Genomic DNA, 14,192 nt, shown 5'->3' with positions numbered 1-14,192 from the left:
GGGTTGATGCATAGGGTACTATGGGGAATATGGAAGTGGAGAATAGTGTGGAGTTTTGAAAGGATGTCTCTTCCTAGGAGTGGAGTTGGGCATAAGGGCAGGACTAAGAAAGAGTGAGTGAAGGAAAAGGTACGAAGGGAGCAGAAAAGTGGAGCGGTGGCTTGGGGTTTGGAGACCTGTCCATCAATTCCCACAACAGAGACTTGGGAGGACTGGGTGGGTCCTGAGAAATTAGGTAAAGTAGAGTAGTTTGGCCCGGTATTAATGAAAAAACATACTGGCCTACCTGCCACCATCAGAGTTACCCTTGGCTCGAATGAAGAGATGGTAGTTGCTGGGGCATCCGTTCCAGGGCACCATCAGTCTTCAGCAGCAAGGTCAATGAGATCTGAGTAGGAGGTTTTGGCTGGCTTAGGAAGGGATAGGGGCAGTCCTTGAGGAGGCCACTCACAGTCTGACTTCCAGTGGGGTCTTCCGCAGAGGGGGCATGGCCTGATGGGCTTACCTGGGTTGGGGCATTGTCTGGACCAGTGGCCTTCATTGCCACACTTGAAACAGGTGTCAGGTGAAGGTGGATTGCTAGGAGGCTTCTGTGGGGAGCTGCTGCCCCATGGGCCTGCAGGGCCCCTGATGGCGGAGGCAAGAATTTGAAACTCTGCCTGTTTTTGCCTTGTACTTTCCTCATCACAATTGTTAAAGACTTTGAAGGCTAAATTAAGAAGGTCTCGTTGTGGGGTTTGAGGGCCGTCATCAAGCCTCTGAAGCTTGCGCTGAATATTGGGGGTGGATTGGGAGATGAACCAAAGGTTTAGGATAGTGGTTCCTTCTGGGCTGGCTGGGTCTAGGTTGGTATACTTTCTTTTTTTTTTTTTTTTTGAGATGGATTCTCGCTCTGTCGCCCAGGCTAGGGTGCAGTGGCGGTTGGTACACTTTCTTATGACTTCAGTTAAATGAGAGAGAAAAAGGGCTGGGTTTTCGTCAGGATCTTGGGTGATTTCTGAAAGTTTTTCATAGTTTACTGCTTTATGGGCACCCTTTTTGAGTCCTGCAAGGAGACACACAATGTGGTCTCAAGGCGGCATCCAGAGGCCCTGTCTTGATAATCCCACTGGGGGTCCTGGTTGGGGACCGCCTCTGCACCAGTAGTCTGGGCAAAAGCTTGGTGATGAATTGTATCAGCATGCACCTGAGCTAGAGTCCAGATACAGTCCCGGTCTTCTGGGGTTAGGGTGGAAGAGAGTGTAATGTAGAGGTCATGCCAGGTTAGTTCATAAAACTGAGTAAAGTATTGAAACTCCCTAATATAAGAGGTAGGGTCTTCTGGGAATGAACCGAGTCTTTTGTTAATTTGAGAGAGGTCAGTGAGGGAGAAGGGAACATGAACTCTAACAATACCTTCAGCTCCTGCTACTTCCTAAAGGGGGCACTCTAGCACCAGCGCTGAAGTAAGGGTGGGGCATAGGCCAAAGATGGCGCCTGAGAGAGTGAGTGGGAGAGAAGGAAGAAGCTAGAAGTGGTTCCTGCTGAGGGTTTGAACGGGGGAAGAGAGGTTGAATTAACAGGCAATGGAGGATAGATAGGTGCGTAAGGTGGTGGGATGGGTTTACAAGCCTCAGGAGAGGGCAGTAGGGGAGGAAAATGGGGACAGGAAATACTAGAATTGTCCTGAGGAGAGGACAGTGTAGGAAAAGAGGTGGATACTGCTGACTGGGAAGACGGCAGCTGGGAAGATGGCAACTGAGAAGATGGCGACTGGGAAGATGGCAGCTGAGAAGATGGCAGCTGAGAAGATAAAGAGGAAGCTTGGGGGGGTAAAGAAGACAGTTGAGAGGGAGATGTAGGGGCTGGGAGGGGTGAACAGCAGTCTGCTGGATCCAACGAGGAGAAAGAGGCAGGGTTGGGGCCGGGCGCGGTGGCTCACGCTTGTAATCCCAGCACTTTGGGAGGCCGAGGTGGGCGGATCACGAGGTCAGGAGATCGAGACCATGGTGAAACCCCGTCTCTAATAAAAATACAAAAAATTAGCCGGGCGTTGTGGCAGGCGCCTGTAGTCCCAGCTACTCAGAGAGGCTGAGGCAGGAGAATGGCATGAACCTGGGAGGCGGAGCTTGCAGTGAGCCGAGATTGCGCCACTGCACTCCAGCCTGGGCTGCAGAGCGAGACTCCATCTCAAAAAAAAAAAAAAAAAAAGAGGTAGGGTTGGGAGGAGAAAGGTGATTAGGGCAGCGAGAATGGAGGGGAAGGATTAGAACAGGTGAGCAAGAATTGCAGAGGTCGGGCTGTGATCTGAGTGCAAAAAGGCCTGGTCATAAGGAATTTCTCCCCATTTCTGCATTTGTTGGCAATAATTGTGTAAATCAGTTAAAATTGTAAAGTCAGATGTTCCATTTGTGGGCCATTTGGACTCATTATCCAATTCGTATTGTGGCCAGACTGAATTGCAAAAACAGACAAAGCGCTTAGGGTGGATATCTTGCCTGTGGCCTAAGGTTTGCAGGTTTTTATGAGGCAGCCCAGAAGACCGTCCTTTGGAATGGAAGACTGGGAATTTCCCGTAACAGAGGGTAGGCTCAGGAGAACAGGGAAAAGGAGACAGTCCTGGATGCCAGAGGGAGACGATAAAAGGAGTGACTGGCACCACTGTCTTTTTCATTCCCGGAATGGGATCAATGGCTTAGAGGTGTTCCCCTAAGACCAAATGATTAGCGAGTGCCTAGCACATGCCAGAGCCTTCTTGAACCAACATTGGATTTTTGGACTGGAGAAACCGAGAGGCCATGTAGATTTTTCCCTGTTAATGGGGTTCCTGGGAAACTTACCGGCAGGTGAGATCGGTGACCCATGTGCATGCACGAAAAGGCGACTGGAGGCTGAGGAGCTTCCTTTGTCTTGCCGCTGTGGCCTGCCCTCCAGGATGGAGGGTTAGGTCCACAGGGCACGCAAACCTGAACCCCTCCCAGGTTTCGGCACCAGATGTAAGGTTCTTGTATCAGTTCAAACACCGAGAGCACGCCAACAGACAACACAAGGCGGTGTGGAACAACATGGTTTTTTTGTTGTTGTTGTTTTGTTTTTTTTTGTTTTGTTTTGTTTTGTTTTGTTTTTGAGATGGAGTCTCACTCTGTCTCCCAGGCTGGAGTGCAGTGGCACGATCTCAGCTCACTGCAACCTCCGCCTCCCGGGTTCAGGTGATTCTCCTGCCTCGGACTCCCAAGTAGCTGGGACTACAGGCGCTTGCCACCACGCCTGGCTATTTTTGGTATTTTTAGTAGAGACGAGGTTTCACCATGTTAGCCAGGATGGTCTCAGTCTCCTGACCTCATGATCCACCTGCTTTGGCTTCCCAGAATGCTGGGATTACAGGCGTGAGCCACCGCACCCAGCCCAGCAACATGTTGTTTTAATGAGCACTTGGGTGCAGGGGGGCTGAGGCCTAAAATGGCATCAGCACCAAATGAGGATGGAGCAGGGGTTTTATGGTCTCCTGTAAACAGGAAGTGTCCCAGTCTGATGCGACTGCTACATAGTACCTGGACGGCCTCTTTTTCAATCTTCAGAGGTATGTGTCTTCCAGCAAGAGCAGGTGTCTTCCGGCTGGCTCTCTTCCTGCTTCTGCTATCTTGTTGGCACACGCTGCTGGTGCAAGTAGCCTTGCACCTTGGGACTGGGCCTGAGAAGGGAGGAGTTACTCATCCCTTCAAGCTTTCAGGCCCCGGGGAGAATCTTTCAGCATTCTCCATAAATGTTACACTAATTTACATTCCCATCAACACTGTAGAAGCATTCCCTTTTCTCCACATCCTTACCAACATCTGTTATTTTTAGACTTTTTAAGGATAGCCATTCTGACTGGTGTAAGATGGCTCATATTTTGGTTTTAATTTGCATTTCTTTGATGTTTATTGATGTTAAGCACTTTTTCATATGTTTGTTGGCCGATTGTATGTCTCCTACTGAAAAATGTCTGTTTATGTTCTTTGCTTGTTTTTAATGGGGTTATTTGTTCTTTTCCTGTTAAGTTGTTTGACTTCCTTGTGAATTCTTGATATTAACTCTTGTTGGATGCATCATTTGCAAGTATTTTTTCCCATTCTGTAGACTGTCTGTTTACTCTGTTGATTATTTCTTATTCTGTGCAGAAGGTTTTAGTTTAATTAAGTCTCATTTGTCTATTTTCGTTGTTTTTACTTTTGAGAATGCAAAAATCCTCAACAAAATATTAGCAAATATAATTCAATAGAACATCAAAAAGATAACACACTATGATCAGGTGGGATTTATCCCAGGGATACAAGGATGGTTCAACATACACAAATCAATAAACATGACACATAACATAAACAAAATTAAGCATAAAAACCGTATGATCATCTCAACAGATTCAGAAAAAGTATTCAATAAAATTCAGCATTTCTTCATGATAAAAATTGTCAACAAACTAGGCATAGAAAGAACATACCTCAACATAATAAACACCATATATGACAAACCCACAGCCAACATTATGCTTAATGGAGAAAGCTGAAAGCATTCCCTCTAAGAATTAGAACAAGACAAGGATGCCTATTTTCACCACTCTTACTCAACATAGTTCTAGGAGTCCTGACCAGAGAAATCAAGCAAAAGAAAAAAAGAAACATCCAAATTGGAAAAAGAAAGTCAAATTTTCTCTGTTCACTGACAGTGTGATCCTATATCTAGAAAACCCTAAAGCTCCACCAAAAAAACTCTTAGAGTTGATAAATGAATTCAGTAGAGTTTCATGATATAAAATTAACATACAGAAATCAGTAGCATTTTTATACACCAATAATAATCTAGCAGAGGACTAAATCAAGAAGGCAATTTACAAAGCTACCAAAAAAGTAAAATGCCTAGGAATATATTTAACCAACAAGGTGAAAGATCTCTATAAGAACTATAAAACACTGAAGAAAGAAATCATAGATGACACAAACAAATAAAAAAAAAATCCCATGCTCATGATTGGAAGAATCAACATCGTTAAAATGACCGTATTGCCCAAAGGAATCTAAGATTCAATGCAATCTCTGTCAAATTACCGATGTCATTTTTTACAGAATTAGAAAAAGCATTTCTAAAATGCATATAGAACCAAAAAGAGCCTAATAGCCAAAGCAATTCTCAGCAAAAAGAACAAAGCTGGAGGCATCACATTATCTGACTTCAAATTATATTACAAGGCTACAGTAACCCAAACAAGATGATACTAATATAAAAGTAGACGCACAGATGAACAGAACAGAGAACCCAGACATAAAGCCGCACACCTACAACCAACTGATCTTTAACAAAGTCAATAAAAATATACACTGGGGAAGTGGCACCCTATTCAATAAATGGTGCTGGGAAAATTGGATAGCCACATGCAGAATAATGAAACTGAACACACACCTCTCACAATACATAAAAATTAACTCAAGATGGATTAAAGACCTAAACGTAAAATCTGAAACTATGAAAATCCTAGAAGAAAACCTGAGAAAAACTCTTGGACACTGGCCTAGACAAGTGGATTTTTAAAGGAAAAGAAGGGGCAGTTCCTACATTGTTTACTAGGAATTTACATTAAAACAACAAGCTATTGATTGGCTATACATTATTCTTTGTATCACAAATTCTGGAAACATAAGATAATGGCTGAGGCAACTAGTCAGGAATGAAATGTTTTTAAACAATTGTCCCCAGGCATGGGTGTAGAGGGCATAACTAAAGTCCCATACTCATGTTTCTCTGGGCCTGGTAAATTTTGTATATCTCACATAATTCTCAGATTGTTCTGAGCTAGTTTTCTTTTTCATGTCCCTCTGTTGGTTAAAAATCTTCCCATAGAAGCATTGATGATCACCCTCTGCTGAGATTAGAGTAATAGATACTTTTGCCGGGTGCGGTGGCTCACACCTGTGATCCCAGCACTTTGGGAGGCTGAGGCGGGCGGATCACAAGGTCAAGAGATCGAGACCATCCTGGCTAACACGGTGAAACCCCATCTCTACTAAAAATACAAAAAAATTAGCTGGGCGTGGTGGCAGGCACCTGTAGTCCCAGCTACTAGGGTGGCTGAGGCAGGAGAATGGCGTGAACCCGGGAGGCAGAGCTTGCAGTGAGCCGAGATAGGGCCACTGCACTCCAGCCTGGGCGACAGAGTGAGACTCCATCTCAAAAAAAAAAAAAAAAATAGATATTTTTTATCCCTCAGTTCTGGGGAGACTCATTCCTCAATAGTCCGCAGTCACTGAATTTTTTAACAGTTATCATTTTTTAAATCATCTGTAGTCTTCAAAATTTCATAATTTTTGTTTTATTGGAAAAAATAAAACAACGAGAGATAAAAACCTATTCCTTTGAGAAGTCAACTAAAAACTATAATTACATTGAGGCCCTTTTTTACAGACTTGTTATGGCAGGAAATATTCAGGATTCAGTCCAAATTGTAAGAAAATAATCAAAACTCAAAAACGACAGTCAGGGTTAGAATTTAACAACAGGTGTACTATAGTTGTCTTCTGAAACCTACTTTTCTTCTGTCTCACATCTCCCTTTTCTACCAAAAGAGAAATCAGAATAAGACCAATTTATCAGTAAAATAAGTTCTAGACTTATGCTATTTAGTCTGATTATTTGCATGAAGTTCAACAAAAATAGTGATTGACCATATAGGCTCCTTTTAAATTGGCTTTGCTAGAACTTTTTCATAAGGAATCTCAGATTAGACTTTTTTAAGCCTTTTGAAACTAATAAGCCAAGGCAACAATTCACCAGACTGTGCCTATAATACCTGTACAGAAGTAGAAGAGGATATTAATGCTTCTTTTGGATTTATTTACACTTCTGATTCTGAATCTCTTTATACAAGCACACTCATTTGAAGAAAAAATAATTTGATTCTGTGTCACTCTGCAACTAGAACCTAAGTCATTAATTGGCTGAAACTGCATACACTGGGCTAGAGAAATGGACTTGTGAGAATGTAAGTCCAGTGCATAATATTGAACCCCAACAAACTGGAATTATTTAGGTATTTATCCAACATTTATTTGGAGATAATACTGAGCACAATGAGAGAAAGGGATATAGAGGAAAGAGCACTTTCTTAGTGTTACCAGGAAGTGAAGGATCCTAGGTTCTTGTCTTCTTGAAGGAAATAATTCAGCCAAGAGACCAATTGGTAAAGGAGCCAAAAAGGTTTATTAAGGAAATAAAGGTACACTCCAAGAGAGGAGCAGGCTCACATGGCTAGGAATAGTCCTGAGAGTTCTGTGCTGAAGTTTTTATTATGTCAGACTTTTTCTTTAAGTTCCCACCTCTATCTTAAGTCTCTGCCTTTTTCTTGTTTCCTGCTTCTGTCTTAAGTCTCTGCCTTTGTTATCCCCCAGTTCCTGCCCAGGTTTGTTGGATTCTCCCTTGCTGTCGGTAGATGTGCATGTGTGGGGCCTGATGATCAATATGACTCGTACCTAATGGTAGTGTTGCTAATTACTGCCACCCCAGGAAGGTCATATAGTGGTCAAGTCTGTACTTATTGTGCCTGCACGTCTTTCGGGAATTTTCCTTTTGTCCCTTGTCCCTTCTTATCAGCATGTAGCTAGCTACATTCTGACCAGCTCAATCATAGAATGAGTAATTACTGGGTGTCTTAAGGGGTGTTCTGTTCTGCCATAGGTATTTCCCTTCCTCTCTGCTCAGTTAGCATGCATGTTTGGGGTGGTCTCTGGGATGCAAGACTTTCTAGATCTTCCTCCCCTGGGAGCTCCCTTTCCTGCTTATGTCTGTCTGCCTACTCTAACAGTAATGTTTAGTTTGTCTTCTATTTCCCTGAAAAATTCATCTTTGGTGAAAAAGTCTCAAAGCATCATTCATTAAAGAAAATAAAAACTTTTTGGCTAACCAGGCCCACCTTCCTTAGAGGTAGTGTATGATTATCTATTGCCACTCAAGCCCACCTCTTGCAATCTTACCTTCAGCTCCAAGTGGCTCATCAAAATATTTTCATACGTTCATATTCTACCTGTACCAGACCAGGTCCACAAATGTACTTTTGCTCATTTTGTAATATTTCTAGTGCTTTAAAAGTGTTTCCATCCTTGCTGCACCTCTGGAAGTTGCCCAGCAACATTTCTTATAGTGTCCATTCAGATTGATACTTCTCCTGCCTTCTCTGTTAAAGTCCCTCTGTTGTATTATTTGGGGAATACACCTTCAACCATCCCCTTCCACATACGTGTATGTTAAACATACATAGTAATCCACAAAGTATCAATTTAATTTATGAAATACGGTTTTCTATGTGGCATCTTTTATTCAGGTCTGTGATTTAGGAGACACAAAATAAACACAAAGACTGATTATTGCCTTTACCGCAAAGTCCATTATGCACTCTTCTAAAAGACACTTACATTGGGAAAATGTAATTTTTGAAAGTAACAGTGAGTATGTTTTAAATCTACCATGTGCTGGAATATGTTTTAAACTTCTGAGTCTTGGAAGAACTGTGAGTTTTATTCCTAGCTGTACATAGGAGACAGAGAAAATGAGGGGCAATGAAATGGCCTACATATGTAACAAAAAAAACTACATAACCAACATTTTTTGTTAGTCCATCTTTGGCATATTTACATAAGGAGAAAAAACAAAACAAAATAAAAACATTTGAAATAGCACAAAGACCCTTGTCTTACTAGCTTTTCAGAAGCTTGTTTGTATAGATGTCATGGTGCTCTGTTTGGAATACAGCCCCAAATCATCACATTCCATTATAATTAACTGGGCAGCATGTGACTGTTCTACTGATGGGCTGATTTTGAGATGGAAATTTTGGAGGAATCCCATCAAATACTGGAGAATGCATACACATTTGGTATAAAGGAATTATAATTAAACTTCAGTCATCCTCTCCTACAGAGAACATTGAATTCGAGTCAAAATTGGCTTCTATTATGTTTAAGTCTATCACAGGCACTGGGGGAAGATCATTAAGACACTAGAGCAATGTGAAATCTGTGGGCAAATGTTCTACTTATTATAACGTGTGGGTGAATTCAAAGCTGTCCCCAGGATGAATGCAAATATAGTCTATTGTGATTCTCACCGGTATAATTGTGCCACTAGAGTAAGGTCTCAGGTCATATAAAGAAACTCCACAGAGTGCCCAGCTCTCTCTCTAGGAGTGCCTACAGAGAATCAAGAAAAATGAGTCATTTTGGATATGAACTTAATCTTCCTCTACTTTTCTCCCTTCCCCTCACTTAGAATCAGATTCATTTATCAAGGTTTCCCCATATCCATATAAAAAAGCCACTCCCTTGCTGTCTTCTTTGAAGTAAAATTGCTTGTGGAAGAGGAAGAAAGCCACCTTTCTGTTGATGGCTTAGGAAGGATGAGCCTACCTTCCTATTACTGTGATTCATTCTTGTCAAGCACCATTAGAAGAGCAAAAGGATAAGTTTGACTCTTCCCCTTTCCACAAATAACATTTACTCTATTTTTTGTGACTTTTATTTTTCTCCAAGGATTATAATTGTTGTTGCTCAGAAAAACTGAAGAAGCCTCAAGGTCCCCTTGGCATGTTCCCACCCCCGACTGTTTCTCTCAAAGCACAGGGCAAAGTTGTTGTCTGAAGTTCCCCTATCTGCCTTAAGTCTCTGCCCACCAAGGAGAACAATTTTTTTTCCTCCTGCCTATAATCTCATTATCTATGGCAGAGACAAGACAAAGAATATAATCATACCTGACCCAACTCTTACAAGATAATGCCTCACAAGCTTATTCAGATTCCAAAGAGAACTGTTTATCATTTAACCTCTGTTCTCTATCCATTCATTCTTCCTCAAGAGAATTCCTCTTCTCCCACTTCCCATAACTGGTTTTGTGGGAATCTAAGCCCTTATTCTTTCTGTAACCTCAAGATGGCATATAAGCTTCTGTATCTCCTTGGGAAGTTGAGTCTTCATTCTGAAGCCTCCTGTGTATACACAGTAAGTAAATTTTTATGCCTTTTCTTTAATTAATCAGTCTTTGGTTCGTTGATTTTTCAGGGAAACTTTATAGGGCCAAAGGCCTTGGATCCTACACAATGTCTATTTTAGCATGACATATTCTGTATACACCAATTAAACTAGCTTAGAAGTACTATAAAGAATTGATACAGTCTCACGTGTCAATGAGATAGAGCAAAGACCCCTCTTAGGGGCCTGCTGGGACCTCTCCCCAAGCATAAAATTTAAAAAATACATATCTCTAGTCCCTTTAAAACAATTCTAGGCACCTAGTTAGCAAAAATAAATGAACAACCTGATAACCAAGAAGATGGCAATAACTTCAACAATAGCCTCCCAAGCGAGTCAGAGTCATATGGTGTTTTCGTTGCCTCTGAAAACTAAAAGATTACATCTGAACGTACAGACTTGAGTTGTTTTTCAGAAACCTGGACTCTCCAAATGACAAATGCCAAACATTCAGGCCTGGTGGCTCACGCCTGTAATCCTAGCACTTTGGGAGGCTGAGGTGGGCGGATCACAAGGTCAGGAGTTCAAGACCAGCCTGACCAACATGGTGAAACCCAGTCCCTACTAAAAATACAAAAAATAGCTAGGCATGGTGGCAGGTGCCTGTAATCCCAGCTACTCAGGAGGCTGAGGCAGGAGAATCACTTGAATCCGGGAGGCAGAGGTTGCAGTGAGCCCAGATCATGCCACTGCACTCTAGCCTGGGCGACAGAGTGAGACTTCATCTCAAAAAAAAGAAAGAAAGAAAGAAAGAAAGAAAGAAAGAAAGAAAGAAAGAAAGAAAGAAGGAAAGAAAAAGAAAGAAAGAAAGAAAGAAAGGGAAAGAAAGAAAGAGAAAGAAAGAAAGAAAGAAAAATGCCAAACATTGTTGCATATACCTCAGATAAGAGAAAAACTAAGAACTAGTATCTGATCACCATTCTTTGCCCTAAATTTCTTCCTGGGGGTCCTGGGGAGCATCACACCCACAGGCTAAACCTTAAAATTCCTTTCTGTTGAACCCCAAGCTTTTAAACAAAGCATTGCTTCCTTAGCCTATTGTAAATCAAAAACAAATCTCTAAATTCACCTATGACTCGTGATCCCCTACTTCAAGATATCCCACCTTTTTGGGCCAATCAAATATATAAACTCTTCATGTTGATTTATGATTTTGCCTGTAACTTCTGCTTTCTTAAAATGTACTCTTGTCTTAAAAACCGTTGCTCGTAAGTCACTGGGGAGTTCAGATCTTCAGCATTAGCTGCCCATCTTCCTTGCTTGGTGACCAATAATAAATGACTCAGTTTCTTTTGCTGAAAATCCTGGTGTGTTTGCCTTTTTTTGTGTACCAGGCACATAGATCCAAGCTTTGTTTGGTAACATCAATAATTAAACAGTAGTCTTTGTCTTTACACACATGTGTGCACACACGCACACACAAACACACACACCCCTTACCTCACAAAAATTAATAGATCCTGGTTCTTTCCATCTAAAGAATCCCTAGATTTTTTAACACATACTCCTGAATAATTTCAATTTCCCAATCACCATTAACTTTTGCTCTTTCATTCAGCAGGTAATTTTTAACATATTGCATATAAAACACTGTGCAAAAAGACCATGAATAAGTAAGGTTCTTTTTCATCAAGGAGTATACAGTGAATTGGAGGACAAGTATACACAGTGTGATAAGGGCTATGATACACATGCACAGAAAACAACGGGAGCACAGACACGGAGCACCTCACCCAGGCTGGCAGAGCTGGTAGTGACAGGAAAGGGGAAGAAACTGTCATGTGTGACCCTTGAAGGACAAACAGAACAAACAGGAGTTAAACATGTGAAAAACAGGAAAGGGTATAAAGAGAAGGGACTTGTCAGCTTTTGTAAGTAACTTGAATTTGGGACCCCAGTTTTTTTATCCATAAAAATTGGATAACAATTATCTAGGGCACACCAACATGTCTAAATGTGTGTGTGTATGTGCACGCGAGTGTGCACCCATTTTGGTTGGTACCTTCTCTGACTCCTCAGCTAACCTCATTACATCAGTAAGAAGATAAATTAGGATAGTGTATGTGAACATACAAAGTAATCTATACAATATAAATTTAATTAATTAAAATCTACCAGGATGAATTTGTTGCTTGAATCACATTGACATAGAAAGATGCTGAAGGTAAAAAGTGGAAGAAGCAAGAAGAAAACTAACTTATATAGAATTCCTATTATGCACAGCATGAACAAGGTATTTAGATATATACTCCTTTTTTATAGTCCCCAAAAGGCCGATAGAGAGAAATATGCAATTGAAGGAGCCCAGGGAACCTCACTCCTAAATACGACACCGTTATATGATGATTCCTTTAAATTAAAGACCGTTAAAGGTCAGAAGATGCTGGAACAGACTCTACTCTGATATTCCCCTATCTACCTTAAGACTGCACCTGCCAAAGAGAACACAATTGCCTTCTTTCCCCTCCCTGAAATCTCATTATCTGTCACAGAAAAGAAGATTGAGGAATGCAACCACACCTGGACAGACTTTTTCACAAGATAATATCTAGTTCATTCAGATTCCAAAGGGAATCATTTACAAGTTACAAGGATCTATTCATTCTCCCCAATAATCACTACCCCTCAAAAAAATCACCTCCATTTTCCATCTCCCCCTATAAAGAAGGGTATATAAGCATCTGGGCTTCACTGGGTTATTGGGTAACCATACTTCTGTGATTTTCTCCCATGCGCATGAAATAAATTTTGTACACCTTTCTCATATTAAACTGCCTTTAGTCAGTTCATTTTCGGTGAACCTTCAGTAGGCAGAAAAGATAATCTCCCTCCATCTGTACACTATCATTATTTTCCAAAGGAGAAAACTGATAAAAGTTAAATATTTTTCCCATGGTAAAACAGCTAGTAAGTGGAATACTCAGAATTTTAAGTCAGTTGTTCTAAGTTCTAACTCTTTTCATACTGCCATGTGGCAAAGAGCAAATGTTGTGGGAGTACTTCATCCTCATAACATAATCACACCTTTATTTCTTTGAGTCCCTCCAAAAATTACACCTGTATTTGGTCTGGTTCCAAAACAATCAGTGATGCCAAGGACAAGATCAGAGGCCTTTGGACTTTATCAAAATCAAGGGGTAATGCTGGGTCTCATCTGAACAGTGCTTCCTTTGCTTAAGAAAAGCTGTGGCTAATGTCCTATTCTCCTCCCCACTCCAAAGCAAGAAAAGAAAAGAAGGAAAAAGCAAGTTATCAGGTTTAGCTCAATTTCTGCAGTCAACACTATGCACTAAGAGCTGACTATGTGTTTAGCACTAGAGAAATGCCAGTTGGCATCAGAACTGGACCTCAAGGGATGAGTGAGCTTCCAGGCTGAGAGAAAATATAACCATCAAGGCACAGAGGTGAAAACACCTAGGTAATGCCTGGGAAGTACCGATAAGTTCGAGTTAGTTAGAAAATAGATCATGAGAAAAATAGAGATATCAGTCTATCTCCCAAATATCTCACAATTCGGTCCCTCTCTCCACCTCTACTTCTGTGGTCTTTGTAAAATATCAGGACTCTTAATAAGAGCTTGTCATTATTCTTAGTATGAAAAGACACAGTAACCTTAAACTATCTTACTTTTCTAAATTTTATGAAAATATATTTGACCATTTAATACTTAACTAGGACTCCCCCAGGACCTCAGACAGGGCCTGAGAAGTGAGAGGCCCTGATGCTTGTTTCATTATCTTTATGTTAATCTGCACCTGGGGAGTAAAGGCTGCAGTTGATAGGGAAGGAACAAGAAAATAGAAGATAAATTATATCATCAGCACTTGTCAAGAGAAAAGTAACCACAGGACAAACATCCTTCCCCATATAACAAGAAATAAATATCAGTGAATATTTATATGAAAAGGCTGATTTTTTTCTAGAAATGATGATATTGCCCTAAATCAGCAAAATTAAATGTTCCACCATCAGTAAAATTGCTTGCTCAAATATTAAGCCAAGTTATAATCAAGTTTAAAACTTATATCTTCACTCAGAATAAAAGGTAAACATATAGGGTCAGCCTTGAAAAGCTGGATAAACATTTATTCCTATGAAACAGAAAGAATAGCATTAACAAATTTAATAAAAAAAAGGAGAGAGGACTTTTCATACAATAAAAGAAGA

At 40.9% G+C, this 14,192-nt stretch overlaps 1 pseudogene; it reads right to left on the bottom strand.

The window, feature by feature from the left end:
• Window positions 1-301: 301 nt before the first annotated feature.
• On the bottom strand, window positions 302-4,589 carry LOC134732843 (transcription factor NF-E4-like; annotated as a pseudogene).
• Window positions 4,590-14,192: the final 9,603 nt, after the last annotated feature.

Source organism: Symphalangus syndactylus, chromosome 17 (genome assembly GCF_028878055.3).
Source record: "Symphalangus syndactylus isolate Jambi chromosome 17, NHGRI_mSymSyn1-v2.1_pri, whole genome shotgun sequence".
Classification (NCBI taxonomy): Eukaryota; Metazoa; Chordata; class Mammalia; order Primates; family Hylobatidae; genus Symphalangus; species Symphalangus syndactylus.
Note: the sequence above shows the minus strand (reverse complement) of the source record. Positions and strands in the feature narration are given on the sequence as shown.